Genomic DNA, 12,923 nt, shown 5'->3' with positions numbered 1-12,923 from the left:
AATAATAGCACTCTACTATGAATTAGGACTACATTGATTCCGGAACCAAATAAAAATACCAATGGAACATATTCTCTCTGACTCGCTATATTTATTGTTATAGAGTTGAATCTTGTTGTCTTTAAGTGTTTTGTAGCATTAGGCCTACCTTGCTTAATGGTATAAGTTAGGCTCTAAGGTAAGCTAATGAGACTGGCAAACAGGGGGTATTTCATAAACATTTGTAGTTGGATTCATTCAGGTGTAATGCCACAGAGTTTGACACTCACCCGTCTAGCTCGTGTGTACTGCTAGCTGTAGAGATGATCATATCTGTAATAAAGATCTGTGTACTATGTATAGATAAAGACATATTTGCATCTGCAGATGAATTATGTGGTAGAGAGGGAGAAAACAAAAGGTGGATGTGAGGCACTAGTGGTGGCAGTTAACTAGCACTGCTGCAGCAGCTCTGTCTGTGTAGTTGGGATCAAGCAGTCAGAACCAGGAAGAGGCCCTGTTTCCCCTTATCTAACGACAACAGAGCACATGTTGCCATGGCCACAGGCTGCTCTCTTTATGGGTGTGTGTGTGTGTGTGTGTGTGTGTGTGTGTGTGTGTTCCATGTCCATTGTTTGCTCCGGGTGTGTTAAAACATCAAGATTGTCACTGTGGTAGACACACTTTTCTCTCCTTGTCGCCATTATAACTCTGAGAAACATTTTTCTTGTTCTCATTCTCTTCTTTCTTTCTTTCTTTCTTTCTTTCTTTCTTTCTTTCTTTCTTTCTTTCTTTCTTTCTTTCTTTCTTTCTTTCTTTCTTTCTTTCTTTGTGACAGGATGGGCCCTCACAAAATTCAGTCACACATTGTTTCAGGAAATGTTGAGGTTGAGGTTGGCGAGGACCTTGTTCAGTTAATTGCACAGAAAGAAAAAGGGAGAAGGGGGAGATGGAGAAGTAGGGTGCTCAAACAGACATGCATATTGCATGAGTCCCTCTACTGCACCCCTTTCTTCACAGAATGGCTGAGCAGTGCTTGTTAATTCCGCTTGGTGAGATAATAATTTTTAGTGAGAGTTAGTGTACTGTACTGGCAAAAGCTTCTAAAGTCACAAGCATCATACACTTTCTCTTAATAGATTATCTTAGAAATTGACAAAAAATAAATCGTTTTCAAAAGTTTTTCTTTCTACCATGGTACACGGTGAAATGCAGCCACCAATGTGTATGGGTCCGTGACCACTTCCCCTGGGATTGAGATATCACTTTACTTAAAGGCCCAGTGCAGTCAAAAACATGATTTCCATGTGTTTTATATATGTTTCTACACTACGAGCAGGGTTGGAAATTAACACCCACCACCCGCCAAATACAGGTAGATTTTGTCATTGGTAAGAATGTCTATTTCACCAGCCACGTTGGCGGGGGGTTACCCAGAGCATTTGGGAACCGTTTTTTTTTTTTTATCCAAAGGCCACATGGAGAAGTTGGTCGAAATGACAAGGAAAGCTACTAAAATGTGACTTTGTTCTCGTGTTTCTTGGCCAGTTATATAATTTTGTTCACACGCTATGTGATTTTTTTCATCACAGACAAGTGATTTCCCAAGTTACCATGGTAACGATCTGTTCCTTAAAGGGGCAGCTGAACTTTTTTGTCTCACCAAATGATTGCGCTTGATTGAGAATGGATCATGGATATTCATGAACTTTTTGTAATTTCTTATCATTAAAATACTTAAATACATTAATTGTTTCCTTAGATTTATTTGTGTGCTTCTAAATTTCTGCTTAGGAGAACATCATGTACACCATAGAGTCCTGAACTATAATTGAGCGATAAGGCCTGAGGGGGTGTGGTATATGGCCAATACACCACAGCTAAGGGCTGTTCTTACGCATGACGCAATGCAGAGGGCTTGGCGATATTGCCCTTTGCCGTGTTAAAGTATATTGGCCATATACCACACACCCAACATAATTAGAAGAGTAAAAAGTACTTTTTTGTCATACATGGTAATGTAAAATTAGCATTTTTTTGTGATCCAATTCGTAATATACGTTATCATAATTTGGTTTTAATTCAGAGAGAATAGCAAAAGTATCTAGATCCTCTATGAGGCGGTGGAGAGACTAATTGTGGTTTTAAAAGAAAACATGAATCATCAGCGTACATTTCTAATCACTTAATATTATTGTTTGATCTAATCTTAACAGCTAACATTTCGATGGCAATAATAAATAGATATGCCGATAGTGGACAACCTTGTTTTACTCCTCTAGAGAGTTGAACACTTTCTGAGATGTAGCCAATATTTACTATTTTAAACCTAGGGTTACTATACATAACTTTAACCCATTTTATAAGAGATTCCCCAAAATTGAAATATTCTAGGCATTTATATATAAACTCCAGTCGTACTTTATCAAAAGCCTTTTCAAAATCAGCTATGAAAACCAGGCCTGGTGTCCCCGATATTTCATAGTATTCTATTGTTTCCAGTACTTGTCTTATATTATCTCCAATGTATCGTCCATGTAAAAAACCTGTCTGATTAGGATGAATAATATCTGACAATACTTTTTTAATTCTATGCGCTAGGATTTTTGCATCACAACACTGAAGTGTAAGAGGTCTCCAATGTTTTAAATGGACTGGATCTTTATATATACCACTTGGGTCCTATTTCAGTAATAATGATATCAGACCTTCTTGTTGCGTGTCTGATAATCTACCATTTCTATAGGAGTGGTTAAAACATGCTAATAATGGTCCTTTGAGTATATCAAAGAAAGTTTTGTATACTTCCACTGGTATGCCATCCAATTGCATCAAGCAGTTCCTCCTCTGTAATTTGGCCTTCACATGAGTCTTTCTGTACAGATGTTAATTTTACAATATTATTAGGACAAAAATCCATACGATTAGTTTCAGTTAGTGGAGATGGAGGAGCCTGAAACAAAAACATATTCTTAAAGTACTTTACTTCCTCTTTCAAAATATATTTTGTTGAATCATGCGTGACTCCATCATTTGTAACATGTTTTAATACATTTTTTTAGGTAGCATTTCTATATTGAAGATTGAAAAATAATTTGGTGCATATTTCCCCATATTCCATCCAGTTCGCTTTATTTTTATAATCTATTACACTGGATCTTTCTTGAATAGGTTCCTCCATTTCGTTTTAGTTTTTCCTCTAACTTATTCTGTGCCTCTATGGTACCGTTTTATTGCTATCTAACTGTACTGTTTCCTTCAATTTTCTTTGTTTAATATGGACTCTTGATCTACAGTGCCTTGCGAAAGTATTCGGCCCCCTTGAACTTTGCGACCTTTTGCCACATTTCAGGCTTCAAACATAAAGATATAAAACTGTATTTTTTGTGACGAATCAACAACAAGTGGGACACAATCATGAAGTGGAACGACATTTATTGGATATTTCAAACTTTTTTAACAAATCAAAAACTGAAAAATTGGGCGTGCAAAATTATTCAGCCCCCTTAAGTTAATACTTTGTAGCGCCACCTTTTGCTGCGATTACAGCTGTAAGTCGCTTGGGGTATGTCTCTATCAGTTTTGCACATCGAGAGACTGAAATTATTTCCCAATCCTCCTTGCAAAACAGCTCGAGCTCAGTGAGGTTGGATGGAGAGCATTTGTGAACAGCAGTTTTCAGTTCTTTCCACATATTCTCGATTGGATTCAGGTCTGGACTTTGACTTGGCCATTCTAACACCTGGATATGTTTATTTTTGAACCATTCCATTGTAGATTTTGCTTTATGTTTTGGATCATTGTCTTGTTGGAAGACAAATCTCCATCCCAGTCTCAGGTCTTTTGCAGACTCCATCAGGTTTTCTTCCAGAATGGTCCTGTATTTGGCTCCATCCATCTTCCCATCAATTTTAACCATCTTCCCTGTCCCTGCTGAAGAAAAGCAGGCCCAAACCATGATGCTGCCACCACCATGTTTGACAGTGGGGATGGTGTGTTCAGCTGTGTTGCTTATAAGCCAAACATAACGTTTTGCATTGTTGCCAAAAAGTTCAATTTTGGTTTCATCTGACCAGAGCACCTTCTTCCACATGTTTGGTGTGTCTCCCAGGTGGCTTGTGGCAAACTTTAAACGACACTTTTTATGGATATCTTTAAGAAATGGCTTTCTTCTTGCCACTCTTCCATAAAGGCCAGATTTGTGCAATATACGACTGATTGTTGTCCTATGGACAGAGTCTCCCACCTCAGCTGTAGATCTCTGCAGTTCATCCAGAGTGATCATGGGCCTCTTGGCTGCATCTCTGATCAGTCTTCTCCTTGTATGAGCTGAAAGTTTAGAGGGACGGCCAGGTCTTGGTAGATTTGCAGTGGTCTGATACTCCTTCCATTTCAATATTATCGCTTGCACAGTGCTCCTTGGGACGTTTAAAGCTTGGGAAATCTTTTTGTATCCAAATCCGGCTTTAAACTTCTTCACAACAGTATCTCGGACCTGCCTGGTGTGTTCCTTGTTCTTCATGATGCTCTCTGCGCTTTTAACGGACCTCTGAGACTATCACAGTGCAGGTGCATTTATACGGAGACTTGATTACACACAGGTGGATTGTATTTATCATCATTAGTCATTTAGGTCAACATTGGATCATTCAGAGATCCTCACTGAACTTCTGGAGAGAGTTTGCTGCACTGAAAGTAAAGGGGCTGAATAATTTTGCACGCCCAATTTTTCAGTTTTTGATTTGTTAAAAAAGTTTGAAATATCCAATAAATGTCGTTCCACTTCATGATTGTGTCCCACTTGTTGTTGATTCTTCACAAAAAAATACAGTTTTATATCTTTATGTTTGAAGCCTGAAATGTGGCAAAAGGTCGCAAAGTTCAAGGGGGCGAATACTTTCGCAAGGCACTGTAAATTGCTTTTGTTTTATAGATGAGTACTGATTTGCATGGCCTCTAAAGGCACATTTAAAAGTGTCCCATACAATAAGGGGATCTGCTATGTTATGTCTGAAAAAGTCAGTTACAAATTCTTCTGTCCTAGTTCTAAACAATTTATCATCTAGTAGGCTTTGATTCCATTTCCAATATCCTCGCCCACGTGGAAATGTAAGAGTAATATATATGCCAATTATGTGATGATCCATCCACATTCTGTCCCCTATCAACACTTTTTAAATTTTTGGTGCCAGAGAGAATGGCATAAGAAAGTAGTCAAGACGACTAGCTTGATTAAGCCTCCACCATGTATATTTCACTAGGTCAGGGTATTTAAGTCTCCATATATCCACTAATTCCAATATATCCATGACATTCATGATTTCCTTAAGTGCCCGAGGGTGATAGTTTGTAGTGTGATTTCCTTTCCGGTCCATAGAGGTTTTTAAGACAGTATTAAAATCTCCCACCATAATAATAGAGTCTAGTGTTGCTTGTAGAGTTGATAAATTCTTATAAATATTTTCAAAGAAGCTTGGATCATCATTATTCGGACCGTATAGGTTAATAAGCCATATCTGTTTATTGTCCAATAACATACACTGCTCAAAAAAATAAAGGGAGCACTTAAACCACACAATGTAACTCCAAGTCAATCACACTTCTGTGAAATCAAACTGTCCACTTAGTAAGCAACACTGATTGACAATCAATTTCACATGCTGTTGTGCAAATGGAATAGACAACAGGTGGAAATTATAGGCAATTAACAAGACACCCCCAATAAAGGAGTGGTTCTGCAGGTGGTGACCACAGACCACTTCTCAGTTCCTATGCTTCCTGGCTGATGTTTTGGTCACTTTTGGATGCTGGCGGTGCTTTCACTCTAGTGGTAGCATGAGACGGAGTCTACAACCCACACAAGTGGCTCAGGTAGTGCAGCTCATCCAGGATGGCACCTCAATGCGAGCTGTGGCAAGAAGGTTTGCTGTGTCTGTCAACATAGTGTCCAGAGCATGGAGGCGCTACCAGGAGACAGGCCGGTACATCAGGAGACGTGGAGGAGGCCGTAGGAGGGCAACAACCCAGCAGCAAGACCGCTACCTCCGTCTTTGTGCAAAGAGGAGCAGGAGGAGCACTGCCAGAGCCCTGCAAAATGACCTCCAGCAGGCCACAAAAGAAACAGACTCCATGAGGGTGGTATCGGAATCCCCACCGGCTAGGTACAAAGTCGTCAAGGTTCTCATTAGCAGCTTTGAGAATTTCCTTGTATAGAATGCTCTCCCTTTAGGGTGCTTTGGCTTTGCAGGACCAACCCTGCCAAGCATGCTCAGAATCTTGAGGGGGTAGTGCTGCCCTTGGTCTCTGACCGCATTTTGGCTGCATACAGACCGCTTACAGCAGGCCCATAAAACAGTTAGGGACTTCTCCTTAGTATCTAGGTCATTCAGGTGGGTGTCTAGGGTATAGGGTTATGGACCGTATAATTAAATTAGGATCATAAATAAATAATTAGATATAATTTATTTTAAAAATGTAGTTCCCCATGATAGGACAATAAATAAATAAGACGTATAATTCATTATAAAAGTATATCCATCATCTGAACAACATTGAAAGCCCTCTCATACCCCGGCTCACAGCAATACATTGGTTCTGGGATATGCAACCATATCATTTCTCACTCACTCAACTTTCCCAAACATAACAAATAAAATAAAAAATAAACATACACCACACCAGCCACACATACTGTGCCTTCTGTTTACCTAGTTTGTATCTTCACCATGTTGAATTAGTGCTTGTGTGTTCCAATTAGTTATATGTGAAGATATATACAAAAGCAAAAAATAATAATAATTGTATTGTTACAATCCATAACCGAGCTAGAATTGTTTCATTATTTTCCTCATCTATGAGAACTTTGTAATTTTAAAATAACCATGGAGTAGTCTTTGTGTCTCTGAACAACTGGTTATCAATATATAGTTTATCAACGACGAGAGTTACTCATTTCCCTTTTAATATATTTTCTTTGAAAATTGGATACAGAACTTTACGCCGTTCTGCAATTTCCTTCGGAAACTGATCATTCATGCCAATTTTGGTCCCAGCAAGTCTTTTTCCCAGGCTTTTAACCATTATTTTATCTTTAAATGAAGCAAATTTGTCGATTGGGCGTTCATACCTTTGGCCTCTATGTCCGAAGCGGTGTAAATCAGGTTGGATTTTGTCGATAGCTTCGCGTGGAATCTTAAGCGCTGTAAGGAGGAACTCTAACTACAGATTCAGGAACTTCCCCTTCTTTCTCCTGGATACCTGTAAGTACCAGATTCTCTCTCATGGATCTAGTCTGTATGTCCAGTAAGGCTTCTCTCAGAACGGTGTTCTCCTTTTTAATTTCATTCACTTCGGTTTCAATCTTATTGACAGTCCCTTTTAGCTTGTTTGTTTCCTTCTCCAATGTTGCAGCTTTTTCATCACTCATCTCGAGGCTTGCCTTCAACACTTTTATATCCTTACTAACTAATTCAAGTATACCCAGTTTGTCATTTATTGATTTTAACAGAACGGTTTCGACCTTTACCATTCCCGGTGGTGAAAATATTAAATTGTCTGTGTCTGTAGAAGAGTCACGTTTTCGTCTCCGTCAGGTTTGGGTGTTGCTTGTTTTCGTAATATTTGCCGTTAAATGTCTTAAGATTTGTTTTGTGTTATTTTCCAGATTGAAGGTTATCACCCACCAGATTGTGCAGTGCTAATATTTTTGTCTAACTTGTCGATGTTTAATATTACGTTTTATCTTGAGGTGCTCCACCTAACTTCGTTCAGTCAGCCATTACATGTCCGCAATTTTTTCTTACCTGTCCCTCGATTCCTCGACTCCTTGCACGTCGACTCCCGGTGTCAACTCCCATTTGTGAGTGTCAAGACTCTAAAGATTCAGTGTTTTTGGAACGGAGGAGACTGATTAGTTGCTGTGCTTCCTAGAACACAAACACTTGCATCTTTCAGTATAGGCAGGTCGGCCACCTGGCAGACAGTCAGAACCGTGCACTAGGCCGATCCATCGGCAATCAAAAGCTGTATCACGCGATGGAATGCTGTATTTCACAATTTCTTGGCTTGCAATGTCTTGCGACTTCAGTAAAGCAAGGGCCTACAGTATCATCAATGAATCGGCTAGGATATTGAAATGAGCGAGATGAAAGACTTCGCTCTCACACAGTCACACTATTGAGCCAGTATGTTGCTTACTTTCTGCGTCAACATAAAACATTTAATTCAAAAACTGTTCGAAAAATTCTTGCTTGAGAAAATGCTCTCTGCTAAGAAGCTATTTTTGTTTCTATTTGACCATTTGAATTGAAAAACAATCAAAGTAAGGTACTTAATTGTTACCCAGAAATGATTTGATATTGAGAGAAAAGCAGCTGCATTGGACCTTAACATTTTTTCCTTCAGTTCTTCAGTCCCATTTGGTGCCTAGTGAATAGAACCCAATGGAGTGGTCTAATTGATCAGCCTGTTTGTTTTCTTACTGCCGTTCAGCTGTAGGCCTATGCTGCAAGCTAAAATGTGAAGTCAGGTCTATGTAAGGTGTTTGAAGTTTTTTTAACTTTGGCTAGCCCACCAAGGGGAATGGATTCTTTAGTGTAATGGTGGGATAGCAGACATGGGTACAAATTTGAAATCTTCAAATACTTTGAGTGTTTGCTGTAACCTACCAGGGTTAGCACCAGAGATGGAAGAGGAAGCGAGACATCCCACTCCCTAATTTATTTCTGGTTATGTTACAGTCAATGAACTAAGCAGACCAGACCCAACTGCTAATGCATTGTTGTCTATGGGAGAACCACCCCATTAAGCAGACCGGAACTGACAATTATTTTCAATGTTCAAAAGCTTTTTAAACATAGTGGGATATCTTAATTTATCCACAATCTTTGTTAGCACTTTTGCAGCTACTCTTTTGGTTCCATTGCGCCAGGCCAGCTCAATCAAACCCTTATAAAGTATTTGAAATCATTTTAAATAGTATTTGAACCCAGGTCTGTGGGATAGTTGTATTGATGTGCAAGAGGAAATGAGGACATACAACTCCCCAGATGTTCCATAGTAGCATGGTAGCATTATGGCAGTCATATTACCCCATCCATCAAAGGGTTTCTTCAATGCAGCCTGTAATTTTCAAATCCAGCATTGAACAATCCCGCAAGCCAAGATGAAAAGACAGCAACATTGTATTCTACTATTAGCACTGTAAATATTACATGTATTCCCTAGATACGCTAGTTAGCATTACTTCCACCTTGTGGGTTCATTATTTTTGAAGAGCCATGCTCGTCGATGATGGCAAGGCCTGACCTAGTTCTGGGCCATCACTCTCCCCCCTCCCCCTCACACTCTCTCTCTCTCTCTCTCTCTCTCTCTCTCTCTCTCTCTCTCTGTCTCTCACACTCTCCCTCTTTCTCCCTGTCTCTCTTTCTCTCCACCACGTTTCACACTGTGAAACATTGCGAGAGGTGGTCCCTGCTGAACAATTACCATGCAAAGCAATCCAAATAGAGATGTTTGCCGAAAACAACATGTGTGTAATTACTGCTTAATGACTCCCTTGTCTAGTCAGAATGCACAATTAGACCGGCAATGGGGAAGCACTGCCAGTGCCCACTGGAGAGAGAGAGAGACAGAGAGAAAGATAGAGAGAGGCAGAGACCGATGTTGGCAGAGAGAGGCAGGGAGAGAGACAGGCAAAGAGAGAGAGAGAGAGAGAGAGAGAGAGAGTGAGAGAAGGGGGGGGGCAAAGAGGATGGTTTCTGCAGTGAATGTGGAGTAATGGCTGCACTGATAGCATTCAGCTGAGGATAAATTGGCATTTTAAATGGGAGAGCCAGTGCAAGGAGAGCTATAGCAGAGCATAGGAAAAGGCTTACATTGGAATATATGAGCAGCCATGTTGAATTACAAAATGTCTGACCTTTATCTGTTGTCTTGGGGGTTGATTGGTAGTTGGATGGTTTCAATTTGAACGTCAGATTTTCATCCCACCTCCGTGTTGAAAAGACAAGACTGTGACATGAAATAAACACTTTAATTCTTTATCCATTTTGTTTAATGGCATAGCTTTAAAACAAGAGGATAAAATATTTTTAAAAATGGTCTATTCGTTGACTGTACAATGAGACCCAACCTTACCTCTTTATCTCACTTTATCTAATCGCCGACATGACAGTGGTTTTTGATACATTAAATTAAATAGAGTAGTCCAAATACAGTATGTGGACGTGCTGTAGAGGCTTTCATATGAAACAATTATATCACCCTGTACCACTCATTGTTCAAGTTGTTGTTCACAAATGTGTTATGGTTTTGAAAGGAGATAAGCCTGTGATGTCTGACAATATATTACTTATTCAAAGCAAACAGAATGTTGATGCTCAGTATTTAAACTATGCTTATATAAACTGAACAAAAACATAAACGCAACATGTAAAGTGTTTGTCCCATGTTTCATGGGCTGAAATTTAAAAAAATCTCTGAAATATTCCATATACACAAAAATCATATTTCTCTCAGATTTTGTGCACAAATTTGTTTACATCCCTGTTTGTGAGCATGTCTCATTTTCCAAGATAAGCCATCCACCCGACAGGTGAAGCATATTAAGAAGCTGATTAAACAGCTTGATCATTACCCAGGTGCACCTTGTGCTGGGGACAATAAAAGGCCGCTCTAAAATATGTTGTTTTGTCACACAACAATGTCTCAAGTTTTGAGGAAGCATGCAATTGGCATTGGGACTCTAGGAATGTCCACCAGAGCTTTTGCCAGAGAATTTAATGTTAATTTCTCTACCATAAGCCGCTTCCAATGTCGTTTTAGAGAATTGAGCAATGCATCCAACCGGCTTTACAATCGTAGACCATGTGTATGGCATTGTGTGGGCAAGTGGTTCGCTGATGTTAACGTTGTGAACCGAGTGCCCCATGGTGGTAGTGGGGTTATGTTATGGGCAGGCATAAGCTATGGACAATGAACACAATTGCATTTTATCAACGGCAATTTGAATGCACAGAAGTACATTGACAAGATCGTGAGGCACATTTTTATCTGTGACCAAAAGATGCATATCTGTATTCCCATTCATGTGAAATCCATAGATTAGGTCCTAATGAATTTATTTCAATTGACTGATTCCCTTATATGAACTCTAACTCATTAAAATCTTTGAAATTGTTGCCTGTTGCGTTTATATTTTTGTTCAGTATAGTTCTCTTTAAGTAGCATAGTTCCCCCCCAAAAAAATATTATAAGTGTGTTTTGTGCAGTGCTAAAACGTGTTGAATACATTCTTGGAGACAAGAAAGGGAAATGGAAGGGGGATACCTAGTCAGTTGTACAACTGAATGCCTCCAACTGAAATGTGTCTTCTGCATTTAACCCGACCGACCCCTCTGAAACTGAGGTGTCGTTGAGACGGCTTATTTATGTGTCTGGGTGGTGAATCTATAGTTAGGAATAGTAATGTATTCTTTAGAATAAGCAAGTAGATCCTCACAATGTTTCCTTTGAATGCATCATTAACCAACCATTGCCTCGGGTCACTGCTCATTCCCCAGTCATTACTCGCTATTACTAATAATCTGGTGTAATTTGTGAATCTCTCTCTTTCTCTGCCTCTCTGTATCTCTCTATCTCCCTCTTTTTAATGTCTTCCACTGTGGATATTTTCTTTCACCCTCAGGGATCGTATCCATCAGACCTCTCAGGTCATCATTTCTTAGCCAATCACAGTGGCCCATCTGTGTTCACTGATATTCTACCTGTGTTTTTCTAGCTAGCAAACCTTCAATCCATTTCTTCTGGATCGGAAAAGACCACCCATTAAATCCCACTGTATCTCCCCATCTGTGGAATTTGAAATAGAATGCTGTTTGATCATGTTTTCATTGCCGTCTGTCTGTTCCCCTTCCTAAACCCACAGAGCTAGGTGATGTGGCCCACGCTATGCAAATAATTACTTTTGTCAACAAACAAGAAAACATTGTCTCTCCTTCATGCCTTTAAATAATTCCATAGAGGGTTGAGAGCTGGTATTGATATATGTCTATGAATGTCCTGGATACCCGATGCACGGTGAGGGCACTGTCAAGGTTAATCCCATTTGCCGTATAAACGGCTTCATGACAGATCTGAGTGCTATGGAGAGTCCAAGGTTGTACGGCAATATATTGCTTTCTGTTGGGCCATAAAAAACATTTCTCCATCACAATGGCTTCATGAAAATCTCTTGTAGTATCTTCAGTTTAGGCTTTGTGAACTTTCCTCATTCTTAAGAAATTCATTTTAAGATGTTAGATGACTATCAGGCAAGAAGATTCCAACTGAAAAGTGATACTCTTCATGAATTTCTGTGTTGCTTCGAATCTGGGCCTGATAAAGCATTTCAGAGTAGGATTGCTGATCCAGGATCAGGTCCCACCAGTCCATGTAACCTTTTTAATTGTGATCTAAAAGACAAACTGGTCTTAAATCAGTACTGGGACACTTGATATGGCCCCTGAGTCCTCAAAGGGGCCTATGTCTGAGTAGGAATCTTTCCAAAATTGTGGCCCATCTGTAAGTCACGCTAACCATAGCAATGTAGCTAAAACAGCATAGCACTGTAGTTTGTCTAGTGTCAGGGCCATGTCTTAAAACAGTTCAGCCACACAATCTGATTGGAGCACAGCCATGCTAAAGTCCCAGTAAAGGCATTCCCCCTCATTCATTAGTGTTTAGCATTAGGGTCAGCATCAAGTGTTCTCTTCTCTTAGCATACTCCTCATTGCTTATACCCCATGTGAGAGACATGGCATCCCTTCCCTTCAACAGCCAAGTACTCATACACACACATGCGCACACACACATGTGCACACACACACACACACATGAGCACACACACAGTATACACATAGGGTATTCTCGACCCCACAGGGGAAAGCCCATCGCTCGTCACTTGG

General features: G+C 39.8%; 1 protein-coding gene across 4 annotated transcripts in view; it reads left to right on the top strand.

Moving 5' to 3' along the window:
- LOC110491825 (TOX high mobility group box family member 2) overlaps positions 1-12,923 on the top strand; it is a 120,567-nt gene that overhangs the window by 55,589 nt on the left and 52,055 nt on the right. The window lies entirely within an intron of this gene.

This window comes from Oncorhynchus mykiss, chromosome 16, assembly GCF_013265735.2.
Source record: "Oncorhynchus mykiss isolate Arlee chromosome 16, USDA_OmykA_1.1, whole genome shotgun sequence".
Taxonomy (NCBI): domain Eukaryota; kingdom Metazoa; phylum Chordata; class Actinopteri; order Salmoniformes; family Salmonidae; genus Oncorhynchus; species Oncorhynchus mykiss.
This window is presented reverse-complemented; position numbering and strand designations above follow the sequence as displayed.